Consider the following 18514-nt stretch of genomic DNA (forward strand, 5'->3'; position numbering starts at 1 on the left):
CAACTGTCCTAACCCAGTAGTTAGAGAAGGTACAACAAGCGAAGGTGTTGAAGGAACAGGTGGATGCTGCGCGATAGATAGAGGTTAGTACTTAAAGCGCGCGTCGAGCCATGGATTGACGAGGCCTTCCGCATCACTGCCGATATCGAAGGAAAGCTCGCACAAATGAAGGTGATGCATGCCTTAAGATAGGGATCTGCCCCTAACAACGAGAATTCAATAGAAAGAGTAGATCAGATCTAGTAGACGGTAGAACAGGGCGCTGCGGACCTTCACACAGCACAAGCACAGTTGGAGGGGCTCCATGCCAAGATCGCCACACCGGCAGAGTGACTCGAGACAAGTCACGATGATTATGTTGGGGGCCTATTGGGCATTGGGTCCCCCACATCAAGTTTTGGGGCTTAAAGCCTGAGTTTTGGTCAATTGTATTGTAAGACTCCGCAGAGCACGAAAGTCTAGGATGAGTCATAGGGTTGTCTGCCCTAAGAATTGTAAAATAATGTAAAGTTGTGTCGGCCTACCCATGGTCCGCAGACCATGGGATTGTATAAATAGAGCGAGGCTCTAAGTGAAAAGATAGTTTTTTTGGCAAGAAAGTAATAGATAGATGTGAAGGCATGGTTAGAGCATAGGGGGAAAGTTGAAGTGTATTGGGTCGTAGTAGTAGGAAGAGGCTCTACAGCTGAGTGTGCATAGGCCTAGTAGAGTCCGCAGCTAAGTGCGCAGGGCAGAGTCGGGTCTGTATTTGGAACTGAAAGTTAATAAAGAAGACTATTCTATGCATCTGTTCTTGAATCCTTATTTTGATGTTATACTTTGTTGTTACTCTATTTATTTACTGCACGCACTGGATGAATACTCGTAAGAATGCTTGTATGTAAATTTAATCTAAGTAATCACTTAACGGAGACTAATTAAGGAAGAGTTAGGTAAATAACATGGGTCACGCTATGACTAGAACTGCGCAAAGACAGTATCACAGGGTGAGAGGTGTGCCTGCAGGTGCGCGTAGCGTAGTAAGTGTGAAGTTTTGACCGCTACCAATCACCACATATCAGACATCCCCAGGGTGCAGAAACCTGGTTCTAGCACCCTCCCATACTACTTTGGGTGAGACCTCAGTTCGCGCTCCGTGGACTATTGCTAAAAGGGCCAGTAGCACGAGGATTTGCTTAGCTAATTACTTCTGAACCTGGGTCAAGCCCCACTCAGCCAAAAAGGGGTCTTGTCACTATTAGGCCTAAGATATGTTATATTCGCTAGATACATTATTGGTTCTACTTCTTCTCCCAATAAGGTGTGAGGTACATCTGCCTCATCCATTATAGTTTTGGAAAAATCTTGAATTTTATGTTCTTTCTCTCTACTACTCCATTTTTTCGTGGAGTTCTGGCTATGGAGTATTGCCTCCTTAAGCCATTCTCTTCAAAATACTCTTTAAACTCTCTCAACGTGAATTCCCACCTCCATCTGATCTTGGGCACTTGATATTTCGATCTTTCTCATTCTTAACCTGATATTTGAATATCTTGAAATTCTTCATAGATTTTGATTTCTCTTTAAAGAGAATTATCCATGTGGCTCTAGTAAAATCATCAATAAATAAAATTCTTGGTATTTTTGTCCTAGTTGGGCCAAAGGTTTAGTGTCAATCATCTCCATAGGTTTATATGATGAGAACTTTGTTGTCTTAAACTAAGTCCTTGTCTACTTAGATATGAGCAAGCCTCCTATGCCACAACTAGGTTTGATTTGTCTTACTCAAGTAGCAGCTTACCTTGGAGTCATCAAACACATATACATTGTTGTGGGTCCTGACTGCCTTTCCTACTAGATCTCCATTTTCTTCCTTTCGGATCTCATGGTATTTGGATCAAAAATTCACATTATAGTCATTATCACACACCTTAATCACACGAAGAAAATTGTGTTTGATACCTTCTACATATAACACATTTTGATCCTTAGTCTTTTCATCAAGATTGACTATGTCCTTATCGTTAATTCTTTTCAAAGCATTATTTCCGAAGTTGACATTATTCCCTCTATCATTTTATTTCAAAGACAATAATTTACTCTTATCCTCAGTCATGTTCTTAAAACAACCATTATCTACATACCATCTATTTTCTTGGCCATGCATAGACAAAGCCAGTCTACACCCCATGGTTCTTTCCTTGTTTCGTTTCCAACTCTTCTTGTCTTTAGCGAATCTTGGTTCCCAACCATATTGTGATTTAGATGGGTACTCAAACCTACTTTTGCACTCCTTTGACTTGTGCTCAAAATTATTGTATTTTAAGCATTTAACTTCACCCATCAGGGGAGATAAATCATTTCAATTCCTGGATAGTGAGTTCAGAGGTCTATAATTTTGATAATTTCTGTATCTTAAATGTATATCTCTTTCAACTTTGATTCTTCTGCAATTAATAGCTTTATGTCCTAAGATATGGAATTTATAGCAATGACCATAAAACAAATTTGGGTACTTGAAATTAGAGAGTTTACTAGTTTGGGTTGGTTGTAGGTACCCCTATTATCTTGTTGATTAGTTCATTTTTCTCTGGCATGAGTCCCTTGAGAGGTTAGAATTATTATACTAATGTTGGGTGCCTCTTTGGCTTTATCTTTTGTTATCTTCATTGATTCTTCCTTGAAGCACTTTTGCATAGTTTTGGGGGTCTTCAAATCCTACGGACCTAAAGTTCGTATTTCCCATAGAAGACTTTTGTGACTCTAAGTATCCCAGGCCTGTCTTGTTCTTCGGTGGCCTTTGAATGCTCAAAATGTGGTATAACTTCTTTATCCCTTTAGAAAACTTTTTATCCATATCCTTCTCAGTCTTTATTCTCTCAAGATTTTTTCTCAAGGAGACAATTTATGTTTCTAGACTATGACAATTCTCCTCCCATTCGAGAATCAAATCATTCAAAACTTCTTCTTTCATTTTTTATTCCTCTAACTTGACTTTTAGAGACATAATATCTTCTTTACATGTTTTAGATATTATCTCCTCCTTTCTCTTAATTAGCTCTTGCTTTAAGAGTCTATTCTCTTCTTCTAAGTTTCACATGTTGTTTGTTTTTCTTCAATCAAAGAGCTGAGATGCCTTTAATTTTAATGGATTCTTAAGTTTTTCTCTTTGATAAACAAATTACTCATTATCTTATTTGTACATTCCTTCTTCAACTCGTAGTAGTTTCTCTTTTAGTTGGTTGTGATTTTTTTTGGCCCTCTTTAACTCATCAAGAGCATTGATGAGCTACCCTTCAAGGTCCGCTACTCCATCTTCTTCTTCTTCTTCTTCTTTTTCAGAGTTTGTGACATTTAGTTTCTTGGAGTCAACTCCAAGTTCCATAAGTAGGCATTCATTTGAAACACCTCTGAAGAATCCTCGCAATCCGATTCTGGTGTTGAGCTATCCTCTTTGGATTAGAGCCCCTTCTTCTTGAATAATTTCTACTTTTGATGTTTTTGATCTTTGTCCTTTTTCTTTGTAAGGGAACTTAGATTAAAAATGTCCAACTCTTCCACAATCAAATAATTTGAAGGGAAAATTCCCTTTATGATTTCCTGAACTATGTTTTAGTTTCCTGGTAAAGGGATCCAACTCTTGATCAGATTAACAGTCGGAACAATATTTTTTATGTTTGTGCTCCTTAGCCTTCTTAGACACCTTGAAATTTGCCTCCTTTGGTTCAGTCTTCTCTTTTCCTACTCTCATCTCATAGGTAGTGAGAGTACCGAATATCTAGTCCATTGTGAGACTTTTCATATCAGTCATCTCTTCAATGGCTAAAATTTTGGCATTTATGCTCATAGGCAAAGATCTTAATACCTTCTGAACGAACACATCTTCTTTGATATATTCACCAAGTTCTCTAATAATATTAGTTACTTCATCAACTGTGAGGAAATACTTTGTTAAATTTTCTTCTTCATTCATTCTTAAGCTCTCAAACCTCATTCTAAAAGTTTGAAGTTTGGCCTGCTTTAATTTATCATCTCCTTCATGACTTTGATTGTGTTTGTCCCATACTTCCTTAGAAAACTTGTAGTGCATAACCTTTATGAGTTCAGATTAACTTAGGTTGAAGAGAATGGTATTCTTGGCTTTACAATTATTTCGATACACCTTTTTATCATAGGCATCTGTAGGAGGGACTGCAGGGATATCATTATCTACCAACATAAAGCTCCAAAAATCTACCCCTAGGGACATGAGATAAGCTTCCATCCCCACTTTTGAAAAGGCATAGTTTGTCCCAACAAAGACTGGTATCTTACTTGAGTAGAAATCATGACTCACTTGTGTACACATGATTCCTTATAGATCTATCTTCCAATGGTTAAAATGTTCCTGAAGGAACATTGGCTCCAATACCAAGTGTTGGAATAAGGAATTACTAAGAGGGGGGATGAATCAGTAATTAGTGAGATTTTTTAATTTTTTCTCAAAGATTAGTTTCCTTTCACTCTTGGAAATTAATTATGTGAGCATTCTCAATACAATACATAGGCAACAATATAAACCATTCACATGAACACACAATCCATCAGTTGGACATCATACACATATTGACATAGGTATTTTTACGTGGAAATGCAAAGGAAGAAAACCACAAATTTTTCTGTTATTATGATTTAATTTAAACTCCTACTTAATTACATCAAGTTGTTTGTGAGCACCCCCTCACAAGAGGCCCCAATCCCCTTCAAGATAGAAGCCACTACTTGTTAAGAGGCACCAACCTTTTATGAATGAAAACCACCACTAACTCTAGCCACTTGTTCTACTTTTCATACAATTTTCAAACTGAAAACAAAGGCCTATACAAATTCTCAAAAACATAACCCTAATCAGCTACTCCAAACGACACTTTCCCCTCTACTTTGTAGTCCTTCTTTGTACTACTCACTTCACTTCTCAAACAACTTTGATCTTGGTCCTCAGTTGCTATGTATGATAGTCATCTCTCGGTTCCAATCTCCCTTATGCTCACACACAGACTTGCTACACCTCACTCCTTTTTTAGCTCATAATACAGTATCTCACAATAATACTACATCTCCCCATTACTCAATTGCAATACCAAGTTTTTTTCTTTGTTGCACAATAAACAATGATATTTTGTTGTTACTTATATTCTCATTCATGATAATTGCATCAATGTAGGGAACAAACTTCTGAGTGTTTTCTTATGACCAGGATTTAATCTTAGTCACACTACACATTACAAAAACATTAATCATTGAATGGGTTCTGCTAGCTTTTCATACTCATAATTAATTCTCTTTCGGGCTACACACTTTTAGCAGGACTCCTCCATGTTTATTCATTAGTTACAAAGTCAGTCTTGTACCTCTGGTGTGGCTCATTTTGATCCATATTAAATTGTTCTACACCCAGTAATATTTTCCATTCAATTCTTCTCATCGTGCAAGAAATATTAAGCATGGTTATTCTAGAATCAACTGCTACTCCTCCAAATCATGGTCCTTACTATCTTAAAACAACAATTTCTACATTCATCATTAATCCAGCATCACCAATCTTACTGTGTGCATTTACCTAGTCGCTCATGCTCTATTATTCCATCTATGGTCATGGCCAATTATGGCATAGTAGCCAAATATGGTGGAACCTTGCCAAAGAAGTTATCGACTCATCCACGCTTGCATAACCAACTTATGGTGAATAGAAAATTTGGCATATCTACCAAAAATGGATGAATTATCCTAAATATTTTGACCCATCCACTAAGTTCCCAAGCACTTTATTAAAGGCCCACATCCTTTTTAATTCCACCACTGCAAAACATAACCTCTGCGGCCCTTTTTTTCTTTAATTCTATTAAACACTTTTCCAACTCTACCAAAATGCTTTTAGCTCCCTCATTGCTACCACCTAGTTTGATTTTCCATCATAGAACCAGGTGTTGTGACTTCCAGTTAGGCCTCTAGGCATTAAGCTTCTTTCCTAGCCTTCAAGGACTTAATTCCCTTCGTAAACTTCTTTGTGCCCTTGGTATTCTATTTCATGTATCTTCGTGTTGGCACTTAGCTTGAAGATCAAACCTAACACTATTGTTTGTGCCACATTTGTAAACTTTTAGGCTCCTCTTAGTGAGCTTAGTTGTCCTATGGGTTCCTTTCTTGACTTTCTCATTTGTTTTCACTTCTTCCATAAGGCCTCGCCAGTTCCATCTTGTCCCAATGCCTACTACCTGACCCTTTCTTTTTGCGTCTATTAGAAATTGTTTGCCTTTTACTTGTGGGTTGCACTATCAAGTGGGGTCCGTTGCTAGACCTGTGGACCAATAGCTACACACCAGGGCTAAGTTGTCTTTGACACCACCCATGTTATCCCATGCCTAGTCATCCTGTCACTTTCTTATTGCGTTGCTTTTAACCTTCCGGGCTATGACAGATGGGATGACATCATGCTGACATTACTTGTGTCATGTGTCATCCAAAGATTACACCACATGTCACTCATAATTGGGCCATTCAGGTACCTAAAAACATAGAATTTGTTGACCATATGTCATGCTATGATTGTGCCACGTCATGCTACCATCATTAGCCATTTTCATCTCTTGAGAGCCAATCACATGCTGCCATGTGTCCCGCTGTCAGAGAGGAGAAAGAAGGGTACTGCGATGATCTGAAATCACCCGTAAATGACATCAGAGAATTAATGAAGGTATTACAAACTCATGTGCTAGGGTGTTCCTATGTTATTTTATGCAACAGATCGATAATATTGCGAAATACACAGACACTGAAACAGTAAGAGAAACACAGTAAGAAAACACATAAACACAACAAGTTTAATAAGGAGTTCACCCAATCCTCCTGGGCTGCATCTCCTCGTCCAGCCTTCAGTGGTGGCCTTTCTATTGTGTCTTAAAGCATATTTTTTACAATAAGGAGCTCAATTTGAGTCTCACTTAACATATGATGATCAGTAGGATTGTACTTGGATTCCCCAAGTCTCTAGAGTACACAGACTCCCCTTACTGAATCTCGACCTCAACTAGTCTCAGTGGTATGAGTCCAATTTGGTACTCAATACCTGACAGGTATACATAAAAGAGTTGCTTGAACCTCTCAAGCCTTCTCTGGAGTTCACAGACTCTCTCTATCTTTGTCTGCTCAATGTTTCCTTTTCTCTGTAGGTCAGATTGACTTCTCTTTCCTCTACAATTTGCTTCTCTCACTTTTTGCTTCTATTTCTCTACCTCCTCTTACTCTCTGTCTAGTCATGGCTTAAATCCAATCCGCTTCATGACTGTTCATTTCCACTCCCCAGCTCCCTAGATCTCCTGCTTCAGCTGCTTGAATTCCCCTGCTCTGTGTCATCATCACTATGTAATGCTTCACAGAGAGGTGGCCACTTGTTTCCTCATGAACTGAGTGTCAGTTCTCTTTGAACGGTTGTTATTTCCGTTGCTCCAAGATTTCCCGTGAAATTGATTCCTCTGCCAACTCATCGGTCATGTCGGAACTGAAATCTCATATGACTTAACCTATTTCTCCATCGAATCTGGTCACCCATCAGATCATTTCTCCGCCTTCGATTTGGAGCCTCCAGATCCCACGGTCTCCATCCATATCGGGTGGGTAAGTAGCATGACTTTTACCCATTCGATGCGAGAAGTTTTCTCTCTCATCTGTCGAACGCATGTCACCCAGTGTATGGCATCGTGCAGGACTTGGTTGAACCCACTTACCACTTGAAGCCCTTCTGATATCCTATTAGTTTTAGTGCGGGACTCGCCTTCTGATGGAATCAGCGATTTCTGTACGGTTTTATGCTTTGCTTGTGACTAAGTGCTTAGGGGCTTTCCTTCACTGAGGGGGATGCCCTGCGATACGCGATTATCACTTTAGTGCTAATCACGTATCAAAAACTGCCTCTGTTTTTGGATTTGACCTCTCGTTTGTCAATTTTTTCCAGTGTGCGGTCACCATGGGCCAACGGTCTGCGCGCTTTGACGGAGGGTCCTCGTTGTTCCATGCTAACCACAAATTGCCATTGTTTAGAGGTTATTTCTGATAAGCTCGATATACATAAGACTTTGAAGCTTGACATAATTTGAAACAGTCATGAAAAGTTAGAGAATGTTTAGGGATCCAATTTGGATCATGGCCTTCCGACTGAAAAAGCTTTTGGTCCACCAAAAGTTGGTTTTCAAGCATCGACTAAGTGAGGGTATAGTTATCTCACTTGTCCATTCTCTATCCATTTTGCATTGCTTTGCTTTGAACCCTTGAGTCCGACCCTGAGGCACTCACCATCTCCCCTGCACGTCGTCCTCACCTTCTGGTCCAGAACTATGTCTTCTTGCAATTCATTGAGATATTCAGGTAACAGATCATCATTAGAAGGCAATTGATTCTGCTCTTTGGGATCTTCAATTAATGAAGGTTCAAATAGTCTCAAGCTGTCTGCATTAACGACTGAGTAGATGTGCATGTAAGCTGGTAAATCAAGGCGAAAATCATTCTCACCAATTTTCTCAAGTATCTTGAAAGGTCCATACCTTATTGGCTTTAGCTTTTTACCTTCACCTTGAATTCTGTCTTTTCTTATATACAGCCAAACTTGATCACCAACTTGGAAACTATGCTCCATCCGATGCTTGTCATGCCTTGCCTTGTACTTGGCTTGACTCTTTTCTAGTTGTTCCTGTACCGCTTGGTGAATCTCTTGGATTTGTTCAATGAACTTGTTTTCCTTGTCCACATCACTGTGTCCATCAACTGCTATGTCTTTACCAAATACAAAATCCAAGGGAGACATTGGTGTGAAACCAAAACAAGTCTCAAAAGGAGATCTCTGTGTGGAAGAATGTTTAGCTCGATTGTAAGAATGTTGCACATAACATAAATGTTCATCCCAAAGTTTGGGATGCTTGCTGCAATAGCCTTGGAGCAATTGGATCACTTTCTTGTTGACCACTTCTGTCTGGCCATCTATCTGTGGATGAAAGGTTGTGCTTTTCTTCAGTTTGGTGTCCATCAGTTCCCACAGATTCGACCAAAAATTCCCAACAAATTGGGAATCTCGATCAGATACAATGGAAATGGGTAATCCAAAATGAACCCATACATGTTGAAAGAACAACTTTTGAATTTTTTTAGCTGTAATCTGTTTATTAAAAGGTATCAAAATACACATTTTGCTGAACCTATCCACAACAACATATAAATAGTCATGACCTTTCCTAGATTTAGGCAGCCCTCCAATAAAGTCCATGGAAACACTTTCCCAAGGATGAGAAGGAACTGGTAGTGGAATGTACAAGCCTATTTTTCTATTGTTGGGCTTGCTTTTAGCACACATGGTACACCCTCTTACATATCTAGAAACTGTCTCATTCATTTTCAGCCAATAGAAAAATCTTTGCAGCTGTGAAACCATTTTACTTACACCAAAGTGACATGATATTAGAGAAGTGTGTGCTTCTCAAATTATCTTTACTCTTTCAATTTGTGGAATGCATAGCTTCCCACAATGATACAAGAGGCGGTCCTTAACGTGATAATCCAATTCTTCTACTCATTTCCCTTGACTTAAAGTTGCATATACATCTTTAAAATCTATATCTTGAGCATATTTTTCAATGTAGCTCTCATGCAATACTGAATTATGCTTAAGTATAGTAGATGTATTTATAATTGGTCTAGATAACATATCTACAACTTTATTGTGTATTCCCTTTTTATATCTGAGGACTAAATGAAACTGTTGTAGAAACCCCATCCATCTATAGTGTCTTGATTGTTGCAACTTAGTTTGGGAGTGTAGGTATTGAAGTAGTTGATGATTAGTATGTATAACTGTCTCTTTGCCCATTAAGTAATGTTTCCACTTTTCAAACTTTGTACTAATGCATTCAATTCTTTATCATATGTAGAATAGTTAACTATTGCAGAATTAAATGTCTTAGAATGATAACATAAGGGTTTACCGTGTTGTATCAACACCGCGCCCATGGCATAGTCACTAGCATCCGTTTGAATCTCAAATGGTCTTTGAAGATCAGACAGTGCTAGTGTTGGTGTTGTGCTAATATTTTCTTTCAAGGTGTTGAAGGCTTTCTGCTATTTGCCTCCCCACTGAAACACCTTGTTCAATCCTGTTAAAGCATGTAAGGGAGCTATAATTAAGGAAAAGTTAGAAATAAACTTTCTCCAATATTGTGCTGCTCCTAAGAAGCTTCTAACTTCTATAGTAGTTTTGGGTTTAGGCCAGTTTACAATGACTGCAACCTTAGAGGGATCTATCTTCAATTCACCACCCCCTACTATATGTCCCAAATAATTCAAAGATGTTTTGCCAAATTCACATTTTGAGAGTTTAACATAAAGTTTTTCTCTTTTCAAAACATCTAGTGTCTACTTAACATGCTTTAAATGTTCTTCCCACGTTTTTCTAAATATAAGAATGTCATCCAAATATACAATAACAAAATCATCAAGAAAAGTTCTGAGTACATCATTCATTATTCTCATGAAAGTAGCAGGAGCATTAGTTAAGCCAAAAGGCATAACCAGCCACTCATACAATCCCTGCTTTGTTTTGAAAGCAGACTTCCATGCATCTTGTTCTGCAACTCTGACCTAATGATAGCCACTATGCAAGTCTAATTTGGAAAAATAAACAACTTCCTTTAACTGATCTAATAGATCATCTATATGAGGAAGGGGATAACGATTTTTTATCGTTATCTTATTCAATGCTCGGTATTTAATGCACATTCTCCACGAGCCATCTTTTTTTTTCACCAAAACGATTGGAGAGCCACATAGTGATGTGCTAGGTCTGATGAACCCATTCTCGAGTAGCTCCTGTACCTGCTTCTTGATTTCTACATTCTCTAAAGCAGACAACTTGTACATTCCAATGTTAGGTAATGGAGCATCTTTTTTTAAATTGATATCATGCACTATTTCCTTTTTGGGTGGTATACCTTTAGGTTCATGAAACAAGATATCATATTTTGAAACAACTTTTTCTAAATTAGCTTGCTATTTAGCATCACAGCCCTCAAATACATTAGTTTTATCAGGTTTCTTTTCCTTTACAACCATCAGTAAAAATTGTTTGCATGAATTTACAATTCGTTTCATCTGCCCTAAGTTTATGAGAGTATAATTATTCTTGAGCTTATGATCTCTTACAATATATTCGATTCCATATTTAACGAGTAGATACTTGTTCTCGGCTCTATAGAAAATAGCTTTTCTATCATACAAGTAGGGACTTCCTAAAACAATTCCACATATATCCAAAGGAACTATACCTAACTCAACCTCATCTACAAACGCTGACCCAAAAGAAAACTTAAGTTTACATTGTCTAGTCACTTGTAGTTGTTCTTTATCACATAACCAACTTAATGGATATGGCTTCTTGTGAGGTGTAGTCAGTAATCCCAACTTCTTTACAATTGCTTCAGAAAATAAATTTACTTGTGAGCCACTATCAAACAAAGTATCAATCTTTTGATGATTGGAAATAACTCAAATATGAAAAAGCTCATGTATTTTCCTCTCATTTTCTTCATTATTAGTAGATTGTGAAGAATTACTAGTAGATGCTTTAGAATTTTTACCTTTTATACCGGTGGCTATAATGGTTGCTTCATCTCTTGAGTCTGACCCCAAATCTTTCTGAATAGCTGTAGCAATCTTCTTCGTCTTGCCCTCAAACTTCTTAGGTCTCAGCTCCGGATGTCGAATCCAACAGTGCTCATCATCATGCCCATCCTTCTTACAGTGGGTGCATGAAGACTTTCTTTTCTGTACAGTGTTGGCCTTCCTCTCTTTCCATTTCTGTTTTCTTTTCTGCTTATTTTTTCTTGCAGTGGGTTTGGATGATCCCCCAACTTCTGGGTTCACATTCTTACCTCTAGCTTCTAGATGCATAGCTTGAACAAATACCTCATCTATACTAGTGGGATTAAACATGAGGATAGTGTGCCTCATGTAACTGTGTAGACCACCTATGTACTTCAACAGAGTCTCAGTACTTCAACAGAGTCTCAGGTGAGTCTAATGAAATTCCCAGGATCAAAGCTCTTTTCCTAAATTCTTAGGTGTAACCTTGTACACTTTTCCCTTTCAATTGGCGAAGAGTTTGCCAGCTCATCATGGCTTGCTGCATGTAAGCTAGTGGATAGAACTGCTTTTTTATTGCAGAAACAAATTCACTCCAGAAAGAAAGAATCTTACCATGTTTCTTCATGTCAGCTTATGTCATGCCTTCCCACCATACCAAGGCAATGCCTCCGAGGTGTAGGATAACCAGCTATATCTTACTCTTGTCTGAGTCGATACTTTACACTCTGCAATAAACATCAATCTGTCTGATCCAATTATCCAACTTCTCTGCATTCAACTCTCCATTATATATGGGTAAGTCAAATTTAACATCTAATTTAATCAAATATGTCTTCTTTTTATGTTCAGGTCTATTAGGAGGCGTGAGGAATTTTTCTTCTTTCCCTTTTCCTTTGTAGTGGTCATGGAGGAGAGACTCTTCTACTCCTTTGTCTAGTTTGGAGCTTGACGCATCTTCATATCTATGTTTCTTATAGTCCCTATACATTTTCTCCACCATGGATTTCAAGGTCATAAAACTATCCATGAACTGGGGGCTGATTCCAAGGGATTTTCTTCTGACATTTTCCTCGTAGAATAGACTCTTCCAATTTCCAGGTTAGCTTCAACCAATTCTCCTTCCCCTAATTTAAGCTTTGATCTAGTTAGCATTCAACAACAAAATCCAGCACAAGCTTGTCTAACCTTAACAACCTAGGAGCTCTAATACCACTTGATCTGAAATCACCCGTAAATGACCTCAGAGAATTAATGAAGGTATTACAGACTCATGTGTTGGGGTGTGCCTATGTTATTTTATGCAACGGATCGATAAGATTGTGAAATACACAGACACTGAAACAGTAAGAGAAACACAGTAAGCAAACACATAAACACAACAAGTTTAATAAGGAGTTCACCCAATCCTCCTAGGCTACATCTCCTGGTCTAGCCTTCAGTGGTGGCCTTTCTATTGTGTCTTAAAGCAGAGTTTTTACAATAAGGAGCTCAATTTGAGTCTCACTTAACAGATGATGATCAGTAGGATTGTACTTGGATTCCCCAAGTCTCTAGAGTACACAGACTCCCCTTACTGAATCTCGACCTCAACTGGTCTCAGTGGTATGAGTCCAATTTGGTACTCAATACCTGACAGGTATACACAAAAGAGTTGCTTGAACCTCTCAAGCCTTCTCTGGAGTTCACAGACTCTCAGACTCTCTCTGTCTTTGTCTGCTCGATGTTGCCTTTGCTCTGCAGGTCAGCTTGGCTTCTCTGTTCTTTGCAATTTGCTTCTCTCACTTTCTGCTTCTCTTTCTCTACCTCCTCTTACTCTCTGTCTGTTCGTGGCTTAAAGCCAATCCACTTCTTGACTATTTGTTTTTGCTCTCCGGCTCCCTAGATATCCTGCCTCTATCTGCTTGAATTCCCCTGCTCTGCATCATCATCATTGTGTAACACTTCACAGAGAGGTGGCCACCTGTTTCCTCACGAACTGAGTGTCAGTTCTCTTTGAACAGTCGTTCTTTCCGTTGCTCCAAGATTTCCCGTGAAACCAATTCCTCTGCGAACTCATCCATCATTTTGGACCTCAAATCTCATATGACTAAGCCTATTTCTCTGTCGAATCCAGTCACCCATCGGATCATTTCTCTACCGTCGATCTGGAGCCTCCAGATCCCATGGTCTCCGTCCATATCGGGCGGGTAAGTAGCATGACTTTTACCCGTCTGATGTGAGCGGTTTTCTCTGTCATCCACCAGACGTGTGTCACCCAATGTATGGCATCGAGCAGGACTCGGTCAAACCTGCTTACCGCTTGAAGCCCTTCCGATATCCTGCTGGTTTTAGCGTGAGACCTGCCTTCTAACGGAATCAGCGATTTCCGTACGGTTTTATGCTTTCCTCGTGACAGAGTGCTTGGGGGATTTCTTTCACTAAGGGGGACACCCTGCAATACACAATTAGCGCTAATCGCATATCAAAAACTTCCTCCGTTTTTGGATTTGACCTCCCGTTTGTCAATTTGTGCCAGTGCACGGTCACCATGGGCCAACGGTCTGCGCGCTTTGACCGAGGGTCCTCGTTGTTCCGTGCTAACCACAAATTTCCATTGTTTAGATGTTATTTCTGATAAGCTCGATATCCATAAGACTTTGAAGCTTGACATAATTTGAAACAGTCATGAAAATTTAGAGAATGTTTAAGGATCCAATTCGGATCATGCGAGCTTGTTTTTCCTCCATTTTCTTTATAAAACTTTTAATGGCTCCCCAACTTATTTCCTTTCCTCTGCTCAAATTTCTCTAAGTCATCTCTCCTCTGCATGTTTCCTTTATATCCTTCTGGGGTCACCTTTCCGACCTAGCCTCTGCGGGCTGAGATATTAGTGTGGGGTTGTTACGTGTTTTAATTGTGAGTTAAATTCCTATTATTAAATTGTCAACCTAGGGTTCATGAACTAATACTATATGTACTAGGTAATTATTTATCAGAATAGATTTATTTAATGCAAGAAACTTGAAACTAATTACAAATCAAATAATGAAAGCAAATGAAAAGCAAGTGCACATGTTCTATCTCAAGCATGTTCTCTCTCAATCACTTTCTATCTCAAAGACTAGCTCTACAAAAACCAATAATTCTAATCCAAGCTATGAATGAAAAAGTAATTTAATCTAGTAGTCCATGAGATTGCTAGTGTGAAATTACTAGTATGCCAATCCAATCCAAACATAAGGAAATTAAATCAATCTTAACAAAACAACATTAATGAAATAAAAATAAAACATATAATCCAAATAACATAAAAGAAACTAAACTAAAATTGCATAAATGAAATAACATAAATATTTACAACAAAGGAAAGAGGTACGCAAGCTACGGTTGATGGGGGCCCTCCACTCCTCAGTAAGCACACTGAATGATTATCAAATCTCGGAGATCAAAGAAGCAACATGTCTTCCATAAAATTAAGTTGGAGAAAGTTCCAAAGATATTACAATAATTAAACTCTATTCCTATCTATCCTCGCTTTACAAATTATATTAATCATTTCTTCTCCATTATTATATATTCTATAATATCACATATATTGGATGGAACACCTTTTAATGAAGGATGCACTTCTATTTATACAAAAACTTAGGATAACTAATCAATAAATATAGATCCACAAATCTTTCCTAGATCCACAATTTTCTCTTGTGGTTATAGCCAATGACCTAAAAATATGAGATATAAATCCTCTCACACATATTTAGGAGACACATATCAAAACATCCATGATTCTTCGCCTTTGAATGTGCTTAGTCAATGATCCAAATATTCCACAAATCTTCATGAGTTGAAATTGAAATTCGAATTTGTGGTTGAGTGGCCAAATAAGAGTCTTCTAGAATCTTCAAATAGGCCTACAACATCATAAAGCTCATCTCACTTTTAGATATATATGAAAACATGCTAATTTCCTAATATTTAATCATAAATTCTCTTAAAATACTTAAATAAATGACTTGGAAAATAATAATTATAAACCCATATGATCATGCAAATGGTATTAATGTAGGGTTATGGAGCTGCAAAATATGGTAAAGAGCTACGAAAAATGGTAAAATGATAGAAATGAGGGTGAAAGAAGATGACAATTTGGAGGCCCAACATTCCCCCCAACTGAAGATGTTTCATGTCCTCATGCAACTTTTCATATATTCTTTTAATCAAAACTTGATCTTCTTGAAATGTTTTGCTTCTATATGAACGTTTGTTTTTTATTGCTTCTCTTTTAACTTTGCATAATCAAATCATTTGATAACCTTTTTCTCTTTGCAAAGTGTACTTTAAAAGACATTTGATTGTAACACATTTTTTATGGTTGGTTCTTGTGTGACAACCAAAAATTTATGAGTATTGGTTCTTGTGTAACAATATTTTTCTTAGATATCATTTTTGGGATTCAACTGCGTTAAGTAAGTCATTCAAACGTATGACCATTTCCATGAGAGGTAGTCGTTACCGGGTGCAAGCCCCGGAAGTGATGATTGATGCTATGTGATTCGTTCTCCACATTTCACTAGTTTCAATCCCACTTCTTCACCCCTGTGAGCATCACCCGATGCAATGAGTGCTAAGTGAACTATTCAAAAATCATGAGAAATTAGTCAGTTACGACTACCTCTCATGGAAATGGTCATACGTTTGAATGACTTACTTAACGCAGTTGAATCCCAAAAATGATATCTAATATAATGCACTGCGTAAATCCCCCATACTTAAATATTTTTCTTATTTTTGTTGCATCAAAATACTTAAACACATTGAGAATTCTTTTTTAAGGCCCCATAGTGGTTTCGAGCCATTAATGTGCTTATCAATTGATCATTTCAAAACATATAAACTTTTGGAATCAAAATGAAATAATAGTTGTTTGGGAAAAATATGTTGGTCAACAATGTATGAGGAATATGTAATATGGAAAAAAAAGTAATGGATATTTCCCCTCCCCCAACTATTGATATTTTCAGTTTTTGGAAAATGAAAAAGGGAATATAAATTTGATGAGAGATTTTCCAAAATCACAATTTCAGCATTTAGGGAATTACATGATTAAATATTAGAAAACAACATACTACCCGAAAAGTGGAAAAGCTATGTATATGAAAGAGTGTGGTTGTTGTTTTTAGATCATGGAATGTGAAGTTTTTGATATCCAGGAGGAAGTCACGCTGGTAAAACCGGGCGATCTTCCAAAACTCTTTTAGCCTCGTCTAAGAAGGGACAACGGTGGATGGCATGGTCGCCTTCACACAGTTTGTAGGGAAATCTAGCTCTCCCTCTCTGTCCTGTGACTTCACTTTCACTAGTTGACGGTGTGCTGTCAACATGGCTATCAGAGGTTGACGCTACCGAATTGTGCAATCGGGGAGACTAGTCCCTTAGTATCCGAGGGATGCAAGGACAATCTCTGTGAAAGTGGTCTCCCTTGCATATGACACATGGCGATTTAGGCCTGGTCAGTGCAGTGTGTGGATTTTCATTAGACGCCATTCGCTTGCCCCTAGTCGCTTTTGGCTCCTTCTTCTTCTTCTCTCTCTTCTTCTTTTCCTTCTTCTCCTTAGGAGCTTGGCTTTTGGCTTTTCCAGCTCCATCAAGCGAAGAGGAAGGAGGAGAGGAAGAGTTAGAGGAAGTGGAAGGCTGGTGGGCAGCTCTGGACTGGTCTAACTGCTGATTCGATTGTTCAGGAATAGTCGTGTTTTGAACAACATTAGTTGAGAAGAGCCAGACAGGCAAGCCGATTGTCAGTCCCAGAAGCGACAATGTGGCTATATGGGGCGCTCCAACATCTCCCCAAGAGGAGAAGGGACTAGGACTTCCACCAAGGGGAATTCCTTGGTTGGAGGGCTCCATTTTCTCAACTGAAAGATCAACGCAGGAATAAGGGTGATTTATTATTCCATTAAAATAAATTTTAATGACGCTTTAGACACAACTTGCTTTTTCAATTTTAAAGAGTCGAGAAAAAGCTAAAGATGACTCTAGTCTCCTTCGATGTTTTAACAAGCCCGAAGTGACAAATGCTCGGATGGACTTTTTCCGTTATAGAGTCTAAAAAAGGCCAAAAGGAACTGCTCTGGAGTTCTAGGTAGAGGGTGTGCCAAACTTTTCGCAAAACCGCAGAATACTTTTTAAGGTACGGGCGGTCAATCTTCCTGAATGCTGTGTTCAGTGCATTGCGATCAGTAGGGCGGCCGACACGGCTTCCTAAGGATAAAGGCTTTATGCCTATAGGGGTCTCCCAATATATACTTGACGGTACGTGGGAGCACAATCCGTACTGGCGCTATCGTCCCTCAGGAGGAATCACCCACCATCAGCGAGATCGACAGTCACCAGGCTTTACGACGCCGGAACACGTCTCTAGCCTAGACCTCTATGTTGTGTGTTATGTTACAAAGCGTTATTAAGTTCATTCAGTTTATTTTATGTTGATCTTTCTTAGAAGTTTTCCTTTTGAGGTTCACCACGATATGTATAGACAACTTCCTAAATGCAATCTAAAAGATGATAAGCAAATTTTATCTCTTTTTAACAATGAAAATCCTAGCTACAAAGGGAAAAGAAAGACACCATCTTTTCTCAGAGAGCAATCAGCACACTCTAAATGCACTTTCCCTAAATCAATCATGCAAACTATCAAGATGCAAATGCACAATGCAAGTGTTTGTTTTCCGCTTTCTTAATATTGATGCCTAAAAAGAAAGCTTTTTGCACAACTTTGAATTTGCTTTTAAATGACAAATACAAACAAGTTTACTTTTTCGAAATCAGAAAGGGTAGAAGAGATTACAACACTTTACGATTTTCGAAATGAACACTTGTTTCGACACTTAAAAGA

This window comes from Pinus tabuliformis, chromosome 1_2, assembly GCF_031772625.1.
Source record: "Pinus tabuliformis cultivar Carrire ecotype Pingquan chromosome 1_2, CPIR1, whole genome shotgun sequence".
NCBI lineage: Eukaryota > Viridiplantae > Streptophyta > Pinopsida > Pinales > Pinaceae > Pinus > Pinus tabuliformis.